This window comes from Quercus lobata, chromosome 11 (assembly GCF_001633185.2).
Source record: "Quercus lobata isolate SW786 chromosome 11, ValleyOak3.0 Primary Assembly, whole genome shotgun sequence".
In the NCBI taxonomy this organism is placed as follows: domain Eukaryota; kingdom Viridiplantae; phylum Streptophyta; class Magnoliopsida; order Fagales; family Fagaceae; genus Quercus; species Quercus lobata.
In genome coordinates, this window is record NC_044914.1 from 11803089 (window position 1) to 11821461 (window position 18373).

The following is an 18373-nucleotide window of genomic DNA, read 5'->3' on the forward strand; positions in this document are numbered from 1 at the left end:
CCAAAATTTGATATTGTTGGGCCTAAAATCAATTTGGGGTGGTCACGATTTGGAATATCTAAGTATCAAGGTCACTGCCAATCTTGTGGCAAAGACCAAGACTCCGCTTTCGGCAATGGAATTTTCATAAAATTTCTGTTAGTTTGTTAGTGATATTTTATTAACGTTCCTCTTCCTCTTGTTTATATAAGGGAATCTAGTGAATCCATAGTATCAATCAGTTTATTTATCACTCTCTCACTTTATTTTATACTCCATCTTGAAGGGGCCTATGAGAAATTGTAAATATATCAAAAATTGTATTTCTATATGAGTTTTAGTATTTTGTCAATTGTATTTTTCTCAACACTTTTTTTTTTTGTTGTTGTATTTTTCACATGTGATTTTGTAATTAGTTAGAATTTGTAGCTTTGTTAGTTAAATTTTCTTGGCTGTCAGTGATATTTTCTTAGGTGTAAATAACACACAATCAATAACACCAAGTAGTTTATTTAACACACACTCCATTTTTGACAAGCTACTCATTATTGGCCTGTAAAATGGGCAGCTTCAAAGTCATTTTTTGGGCTCCTTTCACCTTTCACCTTGGACTCTACTTTCTAAAGTCTCAAATGCAATTAGGGTTGATTCCTTTTTGTAATGCTTGAGTTTCTGCCATGTGCTCTTTATCCCTGTTTTGTATTTGCTTATTCAGTGATTTCCTTATCTCCTCTGTAATGTTCTTGTTTTTCTTTGTTTTCCCCTTTCTAATGTATTCCTTCTTGAAGAAACAGAGAGAAAAACATTGATGACCACGTGTGACGTGTTCCCATCATCATTTTGACATTTTTCAGATGACAATTTTAATGAAACCGAATTCTTTAAGCAGATATATGTTAGAAAATCAAAGCAAATGCAAGAAAAGATTAGAAGATTAGATGAAATCTAGGTTCTTTTTAAGGGAAAAGTTTAGTTACAAAATTGGTGGTAACCTTAAAGTACAACCTTACTTAATATCTTTTTATTGGAGATAAATTTTGACAAATCTATCATTGAGTTATATTTTCTTCTTATATCTTTTATGCTTGTAAAATTTTTAGAAAATTAAAGATCAATAACTATGTCTTCAATAAATTTTTTAAATTTCAAATTTTTGTAGTTTAAAATTATGTATAAAATATAAGCTTATAGATCATATAATAAATAATATCCAATTCATACAAAATTTGACATTTGTATTAAGAGTGTAAAAAACATGCAATTCAAGGATTAGAATTTTAAAATATGTAGTAATTTTTATTTTATTGAGTAAGGTTGTAACCTAAGTAAGGTTGTAACCTTAGGTTACAACCAATTTTGTAATTAAATTTTGTCCTCTTTTTAATTCCTTTTTTCTTTTTTCACTTTCTTCAAAATCGATAATTTTTTTTTTTCTCATTTAGGGGCTAACATGGAATCTTAAAATATCAATAAATTTTTAAATATTATTATTATTTTAATTGCCACATAAACTTCAAATGTGTTAGTAGTGTACACCATTTTTCATGTAAGCGTTTTCTGTTAGTGGGTTAATGGACTAGATTAATTGTAAGTTGAAAATAATAAGCATCAAATTAACTGTTACCAAAATTTATGAATTAAATTAAGTGTGATCCTAAAATTTAAAGACCAAAGTAGTGCTTTCGCCTCCTTTAAATTATTATTTGTATAAGTTTTATTTTTATCTAAAATCAAGATGGTCATTAATAAAAAATTCTGAACTGATTTATTTCAATTTTTAATAACATAATGGGGGATAGGGAGAATTTTGCCCGGATTTACAAACAAAAAAAACTGTATTTCTTTCCAATTCATGGGTAACCGGCCCGGTCAGACCATCTGGTCTATCCATTTATAATAAAATAAAATAAAATAAAAAACCATGGTTGGACTTGGATTTTCTAAAAGAGATGAAAAAAAAAAAAAAAAAAAAAAAAAAAAAAAAAAAAAAAAAAAAAAAACAAACAAACAAACAAAGTGCTGAGACACGGAAGGCCAATTTTTTTATAATTTAGTGTAGTTACAAGATTAGGTTGGCTGTACATTATCTTCTGATTTGAACTCCCCTATAATTTTTTTTTTAAATTATATTTTTTTTATTAGTCTAATTTATACTTAAAAGTATTTTGCAATGCCCTCACTAGAAGAGGTAGTTGTCATATGAAAGGAAACGCCCTTGATCACATTTCAGCCCAGCCCAAAACCAAAGAACAAGGCATATCAACTTATTTCAGTACTAAACAACAACATAGATCACAAATCACTCTCATTTTCTCTCTTAGATCTCATCTCCCTTCTTTATCTTATTATCTTGGTATCTTTGACTATAAGAGTAAATAGTGAGTTCCTCTCTCTTTATTCTCTCTTTATTATGAATTTATATAATATGTATGTGAGTATGTGTGTAATTACTGATTGTGTGTGTTATTGTAATTGTTGTTGTTGTTGTTGTTGTTGTTATATTTGTATGAGTTGTGATGTGCATGAATGCATGCATGTATAGCATAAATATATATAACTTCACATAATTTAATAATTATGAAATATAGAGGATTTGTTACATATGAGTGTATTGTTATTGTGGGAGGAACGAATCTCTAACCCCAAGAATGGAATTGTCCGCTTTGGGAATGGGCCGAGGAGACCTGTGTAGTAGTGGTACACTCATCCTTAGGCCAAAGGCTTATAAGGCATGAGTGGGAGGTGTCTCTCCCCGATGTGGGATTGAGCAAAACCGTGAGGGTGGCATCGGTACACTCATCCTTAAGCCAAAGGCTTATAAGGCATGAGTGGGAGGTGTCTCTCCCCGATGTGGGATTGAGCAAAACCGTGAGGGTGGCATCGGTCTCCTCGGCCCATTCCCAAAGCGGACAATTCCATTCTTAGGGTTAGAGATTCGTTCCTCCCACAGTTATTATGTTATAATAAAGTTTTGTTATAAAGTTACCAATTCAAGAAAAGAAAAAAGAGTAAAGTTAGTGTATTATTAATGTATATATGAGTATATTTGTGTGGATCAATAATTAATATAGTGTCAATGAGTTGAGTTTTGTCATTTAGTTGAAAACATTTTTATAAAAACAATGATAAATAGTTAAGGACAACTGCATAAAAATTTGAATATTATACAAAATTAACAAAATAAAATAGTCACACCTAGTGGCGGCTCTAGGAAATTTTTCCAAGGTGGTCCTTTAGAAACTTAAACTAAACAATTTAATAAAAAGAGAACTTTATATATTGATAACAAAAAAAAAATATTTGTCTATAATAGTTTGGGTAGGAGATGAATCTTGGGTACATGATTTTCGTATCAAATATTTGTCCATAATACTAGCAAAAAAATGAACAATAAACTATAAGTTCAATTGAAATATTATTTCTTGATATAATAAAAGGGTCATGTTAACGAGTGCCGTACGGCATTGGTTAAGAATCTAATTAAAGAAAGTTTTTATGGAAAAAGAATAAAAAGCAATTAATGTTTTGACATTATTTTTATGGAAAATGAAAAAAACTGTCAAAACATTAATTGCTTTTTATTCTTTTTCCATAAAACTTTTTTTAATTAGATTCTTAACCAATGCCGTACAGCACTAGTTAACATTTCCCATAATAAAAATATTAATTACTATTATGTCCATAGCATGACTCTATTAACAATTTAACCCAACATAAACTTTTGTTGTTTGTTTCATTATTTTTCTTTTTTGACCACTAACAGTCTAGCACACACCCCATTACCACAATGTAAAGTCTAAACTAGTAAATACAATGCTTGACCCCACTGCCTTACAATTGCATAGTTTAATTTTTTTTTCTTTTATAATTATTTGTTTACTTACTTTACTACCACTAGCCAGCTAGTCCATTACCCCAATTGCCCAAAGCATACCTAAGGCTCCCATTTCGGTTTGTCCATTAGAACAAAATATTTTAGTACCAGTCTATTTCAACGTACTATTACGAAGTTACCATTATTATAAATATGTATGTATAATAGTGATTAAAACTCATATAAATTATTAAGGATCTTAAAATTATAAGTCATATTTCAATTAGTATGTCAATCTTTAAGCCCAAAAAACAAATTAACAATCAATTTTTTTTAAAATATAATAAGATTAAAACGAATTTAATAATGAAAGAAAGGAAAAAAAAAAAGGAAAAAAGAAAAAAAAAATGAGAGAGACAGAAGCTGAATTTAAATCAAAAGGAAGAAGATGATAACGTGGAGGCAGGAGGCTTAAAGTCAATATAAAGAGCTGAATTTCGAGTCCAAATCTTCTGTACTACTTTTTGTGTACCACTTTATGTTCCACCCATCACTACTTGCCACGCTTTTATTTTACTTTCCTTATAGAATAACTAAAATTTAAAATGGAAAGCAATCATATATATGGTAAGTAGAGATTGGTGGAACATAAAGTGATACACAAAACTAAAATAATATTACACAAAACTAGGCAATAAAGTTGAAGTGGGCGGACAACTCAAGAATTAGAAAAACTGAAAAGAATTGTAGAGGAAACGTAGAACGAAGAAGAAGGAGGAGGAGGAGGAGAAGAAGAAGAAGGAGAAGGAGGAGGCGACAGCTATGATGGGTTGCGTTCCTTCAGGTGATCGGGTATACAACTGGATGGGTTGATTTAGGCCAGTCTTGAGGTTGAAGCAATGAAGGCTGGGATAGTGGGTCTGGGATCAGCAGTGGCTAGGACAGTGGGACAGAGACAGTGGGTCTGCCGTCTAGTAATGAAAAGGGCTAGAGCGGACTACCGAGAGGTTGAAGTTATTTACCCCTTAGGTTACAATTTTTTTATTCAAAATTTGATTGGGTATTTTTTTTATTGAGTATTTGATTTATAGCAATTTAATTTTTTTTTTTTTTCAAATTTTAGTTCTATAAAAAAATTTTGATTGGGCTGGGACAGTAGGACAGAGACCGTGGGTCTTTTTTAATTTTCATATTTTAGTTTCTATAAATTTTTTTTGGACTTTCCATTTTTGTTTGAAAGGCCACAACTTTATGGGACCAAATTATGGACCAACATTTCAGGGTGGTCACAACTCTTTTTTAAAGGGTGGACAAATATAAAAATTTTAAATTATTATTATTATTATTATTATTATTATTATATATAAAAATTGCCAGGTCAGGGTGGTCTAGCCTGAACATGGTGCCACCTTTGGTCACACCTGATGGTGTACTATGAAATAAACCAATTCCAGGCTCATCCATAAGGGTCGTCCAAAGAAGAATGGGCACTTTATAGAACTATCATCTATGAAAAGGTCGCCATCAACAAAGATGCTTGGACGACCCCCAGACAAGAAGTTCCAAGCATGTTCCTCTACACAGGTTAAGGAAATGAACAACATGTTTCTGTCCCGAAGCTTAAGTAAAAATCGAGTTCATTGTTACAAGTTCTTACTAAATACTTCCAAAAACCGTTATGGAAAATAAGATCAAATAATCTAACTTCCATGGCGGTTGTGGAAGTTAACTCCAAATCCTTCGACCTCCTTAAAGATAGGGCAAGTTACTAAACAAGTAACCGCTTCTAGTGTGCACTATATAAACATTCATTCATGACAAGAAAAGGTAAGTCTAAGACAATTCCCAAAAGGTTGGAACTCCAGAATTTGAGAGAGAAACTAACTTAATCATCAGAGGATTCTTGGCCAGTCACCACCGTTCTCCTTTGATTGTTTGTTTTCCTTTTCAAGCCTTCCAAATCATTGAAGCCCAAAGCATTCAACCTACTGATTTTTTGTACATCATCAACACCTATTCATATTAACAATAGATAATGACAATTGATAACGAACTATTACGTAATTATTTGAAAATATAAAAACTAATAAAAAGAAATTGTAAAACTTCATGTTTTAACTTTTTTTTTTGGTCGATAACTCCATATATTCAAGTTCTTTTTTAAAAAATTTTATTCAATTTAAATTTTTTAGTGGCCAGCTGGGTGTGGCCTAATTGAACTCTGAAATTTTAGTGACTTTCTATTTGATATAAGAATGGATTTTGGGCATGAAGTCTGGCATGGCAATATCTCTCTTTTTTTTCTTTTTTCTTTTTTAGATTCGGTAATATGATTTTTTTTTTAAAGAGTTTCAACTTATGATATTTATTCTTGATGATAGCTTTTTTATTTTTAGACTAATATACCAATCAATTTTTGGTGTAGGCAAGAATTAAATCTCAAATCTCTTATTCAACTATCAGAAATTTTACCTGTTGAACTAACTGGAACTCCCTAAAACATGTTATTTTCTAGTATACGAAATTTACGTATGAAAATTTGTTAAATTTAGCATTCATACCAACAAAAAGTACTACACCTTCGTGTTGTTGACTCATGAGACAGATTTTACGGATCTGAATTGGACCTTGCTCTATTTACTATTAGAGTCATGATCTAGTTATTTTCCAAAACTGATACCTATAGAAAGTTGACTGACCTTTCAAAGCATTCTGCGTTCAAAAAAGTATCCTTCGGAGGACGTGAAAGACCAAACATTTATCAATATTCAACATGGTCTGTTGGAATTTGCTTATGATAGGTTGAACAACAGTTGCATGTTCTAGCATTCTCGAAGCACTAAATTGTAGTAAAATAATAATACACTTAAGGCTTTTGGAAATCGCATAGTAGATTTACATGGAGTGGGTCACGCACGGGTCAACATTAATTTGTTTACCTTAAAAGATATGAGACCAAGTTAGTCGCTCGTGAGACATCGGCACTTTTATTTTATTTTTATATTTTTTATGATTGAAAATTTTTTAGAAGATTAAAATTTAATATTTATTTCATTAATTCAATATTTAAATTCTAAGTTAATTTTTACAGTTTAAAATTATACATAAAAAATAAATTTTTGGATCAAATAATAAATAACATTCAATTAGCATAAACTTTAACATGCATATTAAGTCATAAATAACATGCAATTCAATTATTACATTTTCAAAATATGTAATTATATTAATTTTTTTAGTAAAAGTTATAGCTGTTTGACTATAAATTAGTTTACTTTGTCCTTATTTTAGTACCATGAGTTGTTTATACCACTTGACTGAACTAAGTGTTCATTTGGGTTAGCTATTTGCAAAAATGCGTTTCATTTATTTATGTGGAAATTGCACGTTTGCCGCCGTGACTTAAAACTCTCATAAGATATACTTTCAACTTCGCTAGTAGCTCTTTCTTTAATAGAGATTTCTCTATCCGACACTATTACCATTTACCACCATTGATCCTATTTTCACAATAACACCTTACCTTTGAAACTTTCTCAACAAAAGCACTAATATCCTTTGTCAAATGTGCAACATTTGCAGCAATATAGAAAGCACGAGAATGTGAACAGAGAAAAGAGGCAAGGGTTGTAAACATTTAATTTACACAATCTTAAATAGAAAATGTGAAAAAAGTAATGTGCCATACATGTTCAGAATATTATCAACCGCTTCAATAAGGGCAATTTTCACATGTTCTTTAATCTGAGTGTATAAATTGCCTAAATATCCTCATTAAAAAAGACTAGTGCAAAATAAAACCAAGGAATTGTGCACTACATCTTATTCAATTGTGCACCGGTTTGGAAAAAAATTTTAACACATGCAAAGGACAGAAGTTCATCACCAACCATATATCTTAAAGTGCAAAAGTTCAAGAGGTAGGACAAGAGGGAACAAAGCAAAATCATATTTGACAATCAGAGTTAATTTTGGGTGGCTGGGGCTTTGATGAATTATAAGGATTAGGTTTTGTGGGTAGTAGGCTAGAAAATAATAAGGATAATATAGGGTTCTCAATGAGGAAAAGGAATAATATAGATGGTTTAAATTTTAAGGATTAAACAAAGGGTGAAAAACCAAGATTTATTTCAATTTTTAATAACATAAGGTGGGGGGGGGGGGATAGGGAGATTTTTGCCCGGATTTACCAAAAAAAAAAAACTGTATTTCTTTCCACTTCATGGGTAACCCGTTCTGACCATCTGGTCTATCCATTTTATAAATAATAAAAAATAAACCATGGTTGGACTTGGATTTTCTAAAAGAAATGGAAAAAAATTAAAAATTTTAAAAAACAGAGTTGAGACATGGAAGGCCAATTTTTTTATATAATTTAATGTAGTTACAAGATTAGGGCGGCTGTACATTATTCTCTGATTTGAACTCCACTAAAATTTTTTTTTAAAAAAATTATTTTTTTTATTAGTCTAGTTTATACTTAAAAGTATTTTGCAACACCCTCGCTGGAAGAGGTAGTTGTCATTTGAAAGGAAACGCCCTTGATCACATTTCAACCCAGCCCAAAACCAAACAACAACGCATATCAACTTATTTCAAAACTAAACAACAACACAAATCACAAATCATTTTCATTTTCTCTCTCTGATCTAATCTCTGATCTCATCTCCATTCTTTATCTGAATATCTTGGTATCTTTCACTATAGGAGTAAATAGTGAATGTTTGTGAGCTGTGAGTGTCTCCCTCTTTATTATAAATTTATATTATATGTGTATGAGTATGTATCTAATTACTGATTGTGCGTGTTGTTGTTGTTGTTGTTGTTATTTGTGTGAGTTGTGATGTGCATGAATGCACACATGTATAGCATAAATATAATATAACTTTACATAATTTAATAATTATGAAATATAGAGTATTTGTTATATGTGTGTGTATTGTTATCATGTTATAAAATTACTAATTCAAGAAAAGAAAAAAGAGTAAAGTTAGTGTATTGTTAATGTATATATGAGTATACTTGTGTGGGTCAATAATTAATATAGTGTCAATAAGTCGAGTTTTGTCATTTAGTTGAAAACATTTTTATAAAAACAATGATAAATAGTTAAGGACAACTGCATAAAAATAAAAATATTATACAAAATTAACAAAATAAAATAGTCACACCTACTCATATTGACAATAGATAATGACAACTGATAACGAAATATTATGTAACTATTTCAAAATATAAAAACTAATAAAAGAAAAAGGTAAAACTTCATGTATTAACTTTTTTTTCTTTTTCTTTTTTTGTCGATAACTCAATATATTCAAGTTCTTTTTAAAAAATTTCATTTAATTTAAGTATTTTTAACTACCCCTGAAAAATATTCTTGGAGTTGCCAAGAATCTTGGTGTGGTTAAGAAATTGACAAAGTGGCCGGCTGGGTGTGGCCTAAAGTTTTAGTGACTTTTTATTTGATATAAGAATGGGCATGAAGACTGGCATGGCAATATCTTTCTCTTTTATTTCTTTTCTTTTTTCTTTTTTTATAGATTCAGTAATATGATTTTTTTTTTTTTTTTTTTAGAGTTTCAACTTATGACATCCATTTCAACTTATGACATCCATTCTTAGTAATAGCTCTTTTATTAACAAACCAATACACCAATAAGTTTTTTGTGTAAGCAGAGATTAAATTTCAAATCTTTTATTCAACTATCAAAAACTTTACTTATTGAGCTAACTGAAACTCATGTAAAACATGTTATTTTCTAGTACACGAAGTTTACATATGAAAATTTGTTAAATTTAGCATTCATACCAACAAAAAGTAGGAAAATTATTAGGTACTTCTGGAGTGTCATAAATGCGTACTCCCTCCTCTTATGGTGGGTCCCATCATAAATTTAATTAGTGGGACCCACCATTCATGTGAGAAGAGGAAATACGTATTTATGATACTCCAGATAATTTTCCCAAAAAGTTCTACACCTTTGTGTTGTTGACTCATGAGACAGATTTTACGGATCTGAATTGGACCTTGCTCTATTTACCATTGGAGTCATGATCTAGTTATTTTCCAAAACTGAGAACTATAGAAAGTTTTTTTTTTTTTTTTGAAAGAGAGACCTATAGAAAGTTGACTGACCTTTCAAAGCATTCTGCATTCAAAAAAGTATCCTTTGGAGGACGTGAAAGACCAAGCTTTTATCAATATTCAACATGGTCTGTTGGAATTTGTTTATGATAGGTTGAACAACAGTTGCATGTTCTAGCATTCTCGAAGCATTAAATTGTAGTAAAATAATACACTTTAGGCTTTTGGAAATCGCATAGTAGATTTACATGGAGCGGGTCACGTACGGGTCAACATTAATTTGTTTACCTTAAAAGATATGAGACCAAGATAGTCGCTCATGAGACATCAGCACTTTTATTTTATTTATGTGGAAATTGCACGTTTGCCGCCGTGACTTAAATCTTTACCACCATTGATCCTATTTTCACAATAACACCTTATATCTTTGAAACTTTCTCAACAAAAGCACTAATAGTAATCCCTTTGTCAAACGTGTAACATTTGCAGCAATATAGAAAGCACGAGAATATGAACAGAGAAAGAGACAAGGGTTGTAAACATTTACACAAATTTAAATAGAAAATGTGAAAAAAGTAATGTGTCATACATGTTCAGAATATGTTCACCCGCTTCAATAAAGGCAATTTTCACATGTTCTTTAATCTGAGTGTATAATTGCCTAAATCCTCATTAAAAAAGACTAGTGCAAAATAAAACCAAGGAATTGTGCACCATATCTTATTCAATTGTGCACCAGTTTGGATAAAAATTTAAAGAAGACTTAAATACCTCTTCTTAGTGGAAATAGAACTTTATTTTAAACTCATAATAAGACTTGGACTTGGATTATTTGGGCTTTATTACTAAGCCCAAACTGATAAACTAAACTCGTATAAAGCTAAAATAAAACCTAATGGACCATTAGCACAGCCCATCCAATAAAACTGAGTTTGACCCACTGCCTCCATCAGTTGATCACCCTCAACCTTACAGTTGTAGGTTCCTATTACACATCACATTTTGATATGAAAATTATCTGGAAGACAATTCTCCATGGATGCTCCAAATTCATTCAGAGTAATATTTGAAAGTCTCAAAACTCACGTCACAAGTCCCACTATATATCCGAACCCCTTTAGAGGAGTCACAACATTTTGGAAGAAACCCAATTGATTCATTAAGGCACTTATTGCAGTCCATGCTTGAAAGGTCTCTAGTGCATTGAACTGACCCATAGAGTTTGTTGTTGTCTCCAAGATCCAAGTCTCCAGTTAAAAACATTTTTGGGTTAGTAGAAGCTTGGCCAGCGAGTTGGGTCAACCACTCTCCTTTCTTTTCAGTAAGTTTTTTGGTAATCTGTCATATTTTGTGGGTTCTTTGCATAGTACCAAGTATCACGATAAATTTGGCCAAAGAAATTCACATTACGGTATGTGAATTTCTTTGGTAATCTACACCTTGACCCTTTGTGCCTAGTGCAAAACCAGTGGCAGAGACTTGATAGGTAAGATAAGCTGAAAGCTCATTCAAATTGGTACCATAAAGGTCATTGATTGTGGAATAATTTTGCGCACCTAAACATTTGTGGTCCATCCCAAAAGCAATTTGAAGAAGGAAAATAAAGGTTAGCAAGAAAACAGAGGAGGGGATTTTTGACATAGACTGTTCAAATATGTTGTTGGAGAAGGATTTGATTGAGGATGCGTTGCATATTTAATTGCAACATTGAAGCCTTTATATGAGTGCGTGGGACACTTTTTTTTAGAATTACAAAGATTCTCTTTTGGACTTTTTTTTTAATTATTATTTTTTTTTATCAACACAAAGAACTTTTAAGTTTGAGGAATAGTTATAATAAAGGTGTTTAGAAATTAATCATTGGTTTAATGACTATTACATTTCTTACTTGCCCTTCTTCAAACAATTGAGAGAAAAAAGGTCCATATAACCTTGTGTCTTTAAGAGGTACGAAATGGTAATCTTATTTTTTAATAGTAAAGGGTATAAGTAATTATGTTAGCCCCTCAAGTGTTTAGGAGAGAACAAATCAATGCTGGTGTCTTTCCAACATATTGACAAAGCATTTTTCTTTTCAGACATATGCTAGCACTTGTACAAGAGAAGCTTGTACCATTGGAGAGTGACTCAACTGGACCATGCAATTGAAGCCTTTCTTTGTTTTTTGTTTGAGCCATTATAAATTTTTCTCAACAATTTTGACGCAACGTTTAATTGGTTCTCCAATTCCCCCTTAATAAAACGAACTTTCTGCAATGTTTCAATACGGAAAGCCCAAATTCTAAAAGATATTTAAAAAAATGTTTTCGATTGTTATAGTACAATAGCGACGTTTAGGTATTTTTAGGTGTTGGCTAATTCTACAACAAATTTTCTTGTAACCTTTACAAAAATTTACTTATAATGACAAAGTTTTAGTGTAATTGTGTTCAATTCAATAGTATCTTGATCTATTGAAATCATGAAAGTTTAATCTAACACGGTTAATTAAAGCCGATTTATGCCTAGGTTTTCGTGCCATTTACGAAAACATATCAAAGTTATCTAATAAACACAACTCCATAAGATTTAGAGATGCCACTACTATGCAATACATTTGATAAATAAAAATAAAATAAAAATCTAAACCTAAAGTTTGATCAACCTGTGAGTTTAAAAACTCCTAGTCACATATTCTTAAATCTGCACCCGCGTGTACCTGCCTCATCCACACCACAAAGCAAATGGGATGGGAAGGAGGGTTAACTTTTCCCCGGCACTGACCCCAAAGGGCCCAAACCCATCCTGTTTATATGTAAAACTAAACTTTAAATTTATGATGTCTATTGGTTTTTTTTATAAGGGATATATATATATATATATATATATATATATAAGGGATATATATATATATATATATTTGTTTTTTAATATTTTAATATTTGTATTGCTATGCTTTGAGAATGTTTTATAATTTTAGAATTTTTTAAAAAAAATATTTTATGAGTTTTAATTTAATGAATGATAGTTTTTGATAAATTCTATATATTAAAAAAATAAAAAAATAAAAAAAGGACAAATTTGAGTATGACTGGAGACGGGTACCTGCTAAGATGGGGTGGGGGAAAGAAAACCCGCCTTGAAGCAGGAGTAGAGTGAGGGTAGGAACTATGAAACCTGCCCCATTGTCATCCCTAACAACGGTCTTGCTCCCTTTTGGTGATCAAAAGCTGAAATCACAAAAATCTTTAAGGAGGGTCTAATTGTGATCACAAATGAGGTTTGTGAAAGGTATTCATATTGAAGAGTTCTGCAATTTTGGAGCTAGTGTGGGGCAATATCAATAAGTTAAACTATTGAGTAGCGTCCAGGGTCAAGGGTTTGAATTAGATTGTGAAACTTTGATGAATTGCCTTAGTTGGGGTAGATGTACCCTTAGAGTATTCTTTCCTTTTGGGAATGGTTCTCAATTGTTTTTTCTCTTCGTCACTAAACTTGCATTTTTTTTAATAGTTGGAGGATAGGGGTTTGAACCCCTGATTTTATTTTTTATTTTTTATATTTTTATAAATTCGCATGCTTTCTTAATTTGTTTCATTGATTTTCAAATTTGGTATTAATAGTGGCTATGATTAATTAATCTAAGTTGTAATCACCTAATTGACTTAAGTCAATAAATATGCATAATAACTAACAAGGGGGAATAAGATTTTTAATTTTCATCCCCACCCTGTGCTACCATGCATATGAGTTGCATGGTATGGATTAAGGGCCTTAAAGTCCTCTCGTCGTGTCTGTATGTATGTGTGTTATTATTACATCTTTTTCTTTAAATGGAGGGGAAAAAAAGAGACCTCTGTAATTAAATGATTATATAGTTTCATGACAACAATTTCATTGATTCTCCAACCAACTAAATTTGTGCACATTTCTGTACCAGTCAATTGATAAATAAGTTGCAAGATTCTCTTTGTGAACCCTATCTATAAATAAGTTGTACTGGTCTTGTAGCCTAATGGTATATCTCTTGCCTACGAAGACTAAAGGGGGTAACGGGGGACCTATCCCATATCAAATAGATGATACGTACATTAATATCCCTGTTACACAAAATAAATTTTTTTGTGGAGGCTAAAGATACGTCCTATAATAGGCATAGGATATTTAAATCCTCACTTTTCTTTTACAATATAGAATATATTTTTCTCATCAAAAAAAAAAATATAGAATATATTTTAATTTAGAGTATCATCAATATGTTGGGTAGAGATTACAAAATAGCCTTTAAATCAATTAGTGAAACACCGTTTGAGGAACCTCATACAATAATAATATAGGGGAGAGAGAGAGAGAGAGATCTAACAAGAAGAAGTTTTTGTAACAAATTTTTTATGCCCTCTCTCCCCTCTTTCAAAAGAATTGTTACTATTATTAAATTTAAAATAATTAAATTCATAATTTTTTAATAACTTAATTTTTTTGAACAATCGGTAAGTTATTTTTTGAATAGGTAATTTATCAGTTGTAATAACTAGTTCCTTGACTGTTCGTAAAATTAGTAGCAAATTACAAATGATTGCGGGTCTAACTTATCAATCAAAAGATATATAAATTTATAAAAGCAAGTTAGTTTCTCAATGAAATGTTTTACAAGAAACATCCTCAAATTTCTCAACTAATAAGGCATTTGATTTCTTGAGCTGTTATTTTCACTCATGAAGAAGGCATATGAGAGGGCGATGGCTTGTTTGACATGAAACAGCATTTTAATGGCCAAATAAGCCTTCCACTTCCTTAAAGAAAGAAGAAAAATTTTATGATTTGACCTTCAAGGGAAGAAATTGAAAGAGAATGCGACAAGGTTATAACATAAGAATATATAGTTTCTAACAATAATTAGCAGCAAGAATATTGCCTTTGAAAGAAGATTATTACAGGGTATCATCTCTTTCCTGTTTATTTATCTAAATATTGGTAAACGAACTAAGCTAATTTTGACGATTGAAAGCAAGAAAGCTTATATTCATTTGTTATTGATAAAGGATTGTTGGAGTGTTGGACTACTAGTTTACATTCGTATGTATCAAATTTTTTATCATTAAAGGCATTCATGTCACTTAAGAATGTTGTGAATATTCATTGTATCCCTCTGAACTTTATTGTAAAAATGTTTCTTAAAAAAAATATAAAAAAATGAACATGGTTGTTCCAGGCCATTGGCAAATTGCCCAGAACCCAAATCATGATAGTATCATTCAGACCTCCAGTTGGACCAAATGGCAACTGCAAAAACACACTATTCAAGGCCCCAACTGTCAATTGCAAAAGAAGACCATTGCAATTGGGCTGTAACTTCTGAGCAGACATCAAGATGGATTATCACTTTGTTTTGTCTTTTGAACTCAGGTCCTCCACACATTAACAACTCAACTTGAACCCATCTTTCAGCTTCAACTCCTGGCAAATTTCACAGCCCGCTAAACTCTGCATTAGGAATATACTTAGCAGTAATCTTGTATTAATCCATATAAGGTGCAAGGTATTCAGTTGGAAAAGTTTCATGGTATAATATTACCATACACCACAAATTTCACAGCAGCTAAAATAGCAGTGATGATTGGAGCTATAATAAAATAAGTAAGGTCAATGATAGTCTAATGTGAGAATGATATTGCATTAATCACAATTTGTCACATTAAACATTATGAAAAAAAGTTGTAAAATTTATTTTATCAATAGCATTTTGTTAACATTACAGTGGGTGGATGAGTAAAAATGCTCATTTTCCTTGGTCACTCTGAAATTTTAAAATTCCAATATACTCTTATTACACTGAAATGGTACCTAATTTTGTAGACACTACCTTTTCTACCCCTAAAAAAAATTTGTAAAAGCTTGGTATTTAAGTTCAACTCTTACTGATAAAATATAATAAGTAAATAACCTCTGTAGGGTCCAAACAGACACATGGAAGCTTGAGGAAAGAGGGATTCTGATGCTATTTCAGTTAGTACTCTTTCTGTGTTTACTTTTCAAAGTCGTACTCTTTTTTTCTTTTTCTTTTTTCAGAGGAATTATAAGCCTGATGTTTGCACATCATTTAAGAATATTATATTTTACGTGTACCATGCGTGCAGTGACTGGCCAGGGCTATCTAACCAGCCTCTATTTGTTCTTTCAGGGAAAGAAAAAAAAAAATTAAATCTAAAATAAATAAATAAACAATGCTAAATAAAATAAAGAATCAAGTTCTTCACTAGCTGGATCAGAAGATTATCAATTTGTCATGGTTTGGGGCATTTGGGCCAATGAATAATCATAACATGACTTATGGAAAATTATAATAATATTAAGGAAATAAATAAAAAATATTACACCTGACTTGTTACTGTATAGTTTATTCCAAGAATGATATTATTTACTACATATATAATGCAAATGCATAAATAATATTAAAGTGTTATCTTACAATTAATTGCCCCCTAAAGCACTCAACTTGGCTTGTAAGGTCAGCATTGAGTTCTAAATCTTATTCTATCAAATGGAGCAACTGGTGGAAGACTTAAAGGAGGTAGACTTAGACTTCTTCATGTCAGTCTATTCTATATTGACTTTCAGTATGACATATTTGCCATCAAATTTTTGGCACAATTACTCAAAATGTCGCTGTTTTGATGATCGAGCAGGCTAATGTAAAATATGTATATAATGGGAAAAGTCATCCTCTATAATGTATAATAAATAATTTATGACACTGAGTCCTTATCTTATTTTATTTTGATAATCTAGTAGTTCCAGTATGAGAGGAAGGAATTGTATGGTAGATTTCTTTATTGGAAACACCAAGAAAATTAGAAATACCAATTGAGTTAGGAGATTCTTAGTATCACGCCACACGCTAAATTAAAAATATATTTATTTCTAACTTTCCAACAATAAAAATTAGTAATTTGTTGATCTTAAAAATCAGAAAAAGATCAAAAGACAATTAAGTGAACAATAAGGTGTAAATACTAAAACACAATTAAGTATGGATAGTGGAAGTGAGGTGTGGAACAGTGAGAAATGAAGACAGTTTTTTTTTTTTTAGTGATTTTATTGTTGTGTTGATTTTTAATAGAGTAATGTAAAATACACAACACAAGTTCTTTCTAATGAATTACATAAACCAATAAGTTTTCAAAGTTGAGTTAAATTGTTAAATAAAATAATTGAAAAGAGTAAAGACAAAAACTAATAAATAATAAATTTAAGTATTCTAAGTAATAATAGTTAAAGTTCACTTAACAACAATAATTAATAACTTTATTATAGTAAGGATTTCCAAAATTTAATCTTAGCAATAATAATTAATATTTTTATTATAATAAAAAAATTATGTCCAATGAACTTATAGTTATCATTTATTCTTTTTTGCTAGTACTATGAATAAATTTTTTTATAAAAAAATCACATGTTTCCATAATATTCATCTCTTACCTAAGATTTATCTTCTAAAAAATTCTTCTTTCAAATTATGGGTTACTACTTATGAGAAAATATCTATCTTATTATCCTAATGATCAAAATGAAATAAAATAAATAAATATATATATATATATATATATTATTTACAAAGAGGTCATTGTTTACTTCTTCAACACAAATTTAAATGAACCCTCTAAAAAACGTCTATGGAGCCGCCATTGATAAACATGATTCAAACCCAAATCTTTTATTCAATAACAAAAGCTTGATAAATGAACTAACTAGAATACCCTCTAGGAAAAGCTTTAAAGAATGAGTTTTAATTTAGGAAATAACTTAGAAAAATGGATTAAAAAGTAAAGAATGTATATAATTACTTTTTCAAATTAAAATGGATTAATCTATCCTAGTTATATATATAACTGATTTACTATGTCGAGAAGAAACACATTTGTGGATGCTATGTTGAATCAGTGAAGAACAAAATCACGACAAAAAGTGTCTACAAAAGAACTTTTTTGCCATGGAGGTGAAAGAGTAAATTTAATTCTACCACTCAGTTACCACCAAATTCTTGTAAAAATATTATTGGACATAAAAAAGAACACAAATGTAAGAATTTCACATGGACACCCCTGCCGCTCTCTCGTAAAAATTTATCATTTAGGGTCGGTTTAGGACTACTTAATTTTTTATATTTGTAAGTTGCCCCTTATTGGAAAAACCACAACTTTCTTTTCATTTTTATTTTCAAAAGTGAGTTATTTTTATCACTTAGTCCAAAATATTTAGCAAATAGACAATATTGTTTACACAAAAAATTGATTAGTATCTTGATCTGATAATAAAGAGCTATCATCAGAAACAATGTTATATATTAAAACTCTCTCGAAAAAAAGACAATGTCGTTTACACATAATTTTTTAATTAAAAATTTGTTTGAAAACATTTATGAAATATGTCAATTAATAGATATATCGTTATTTAATGAGTATCTAAAAAAAAAAGTTCAAATGACTTCATTCGTTAACTTATTTGGAAGGTGT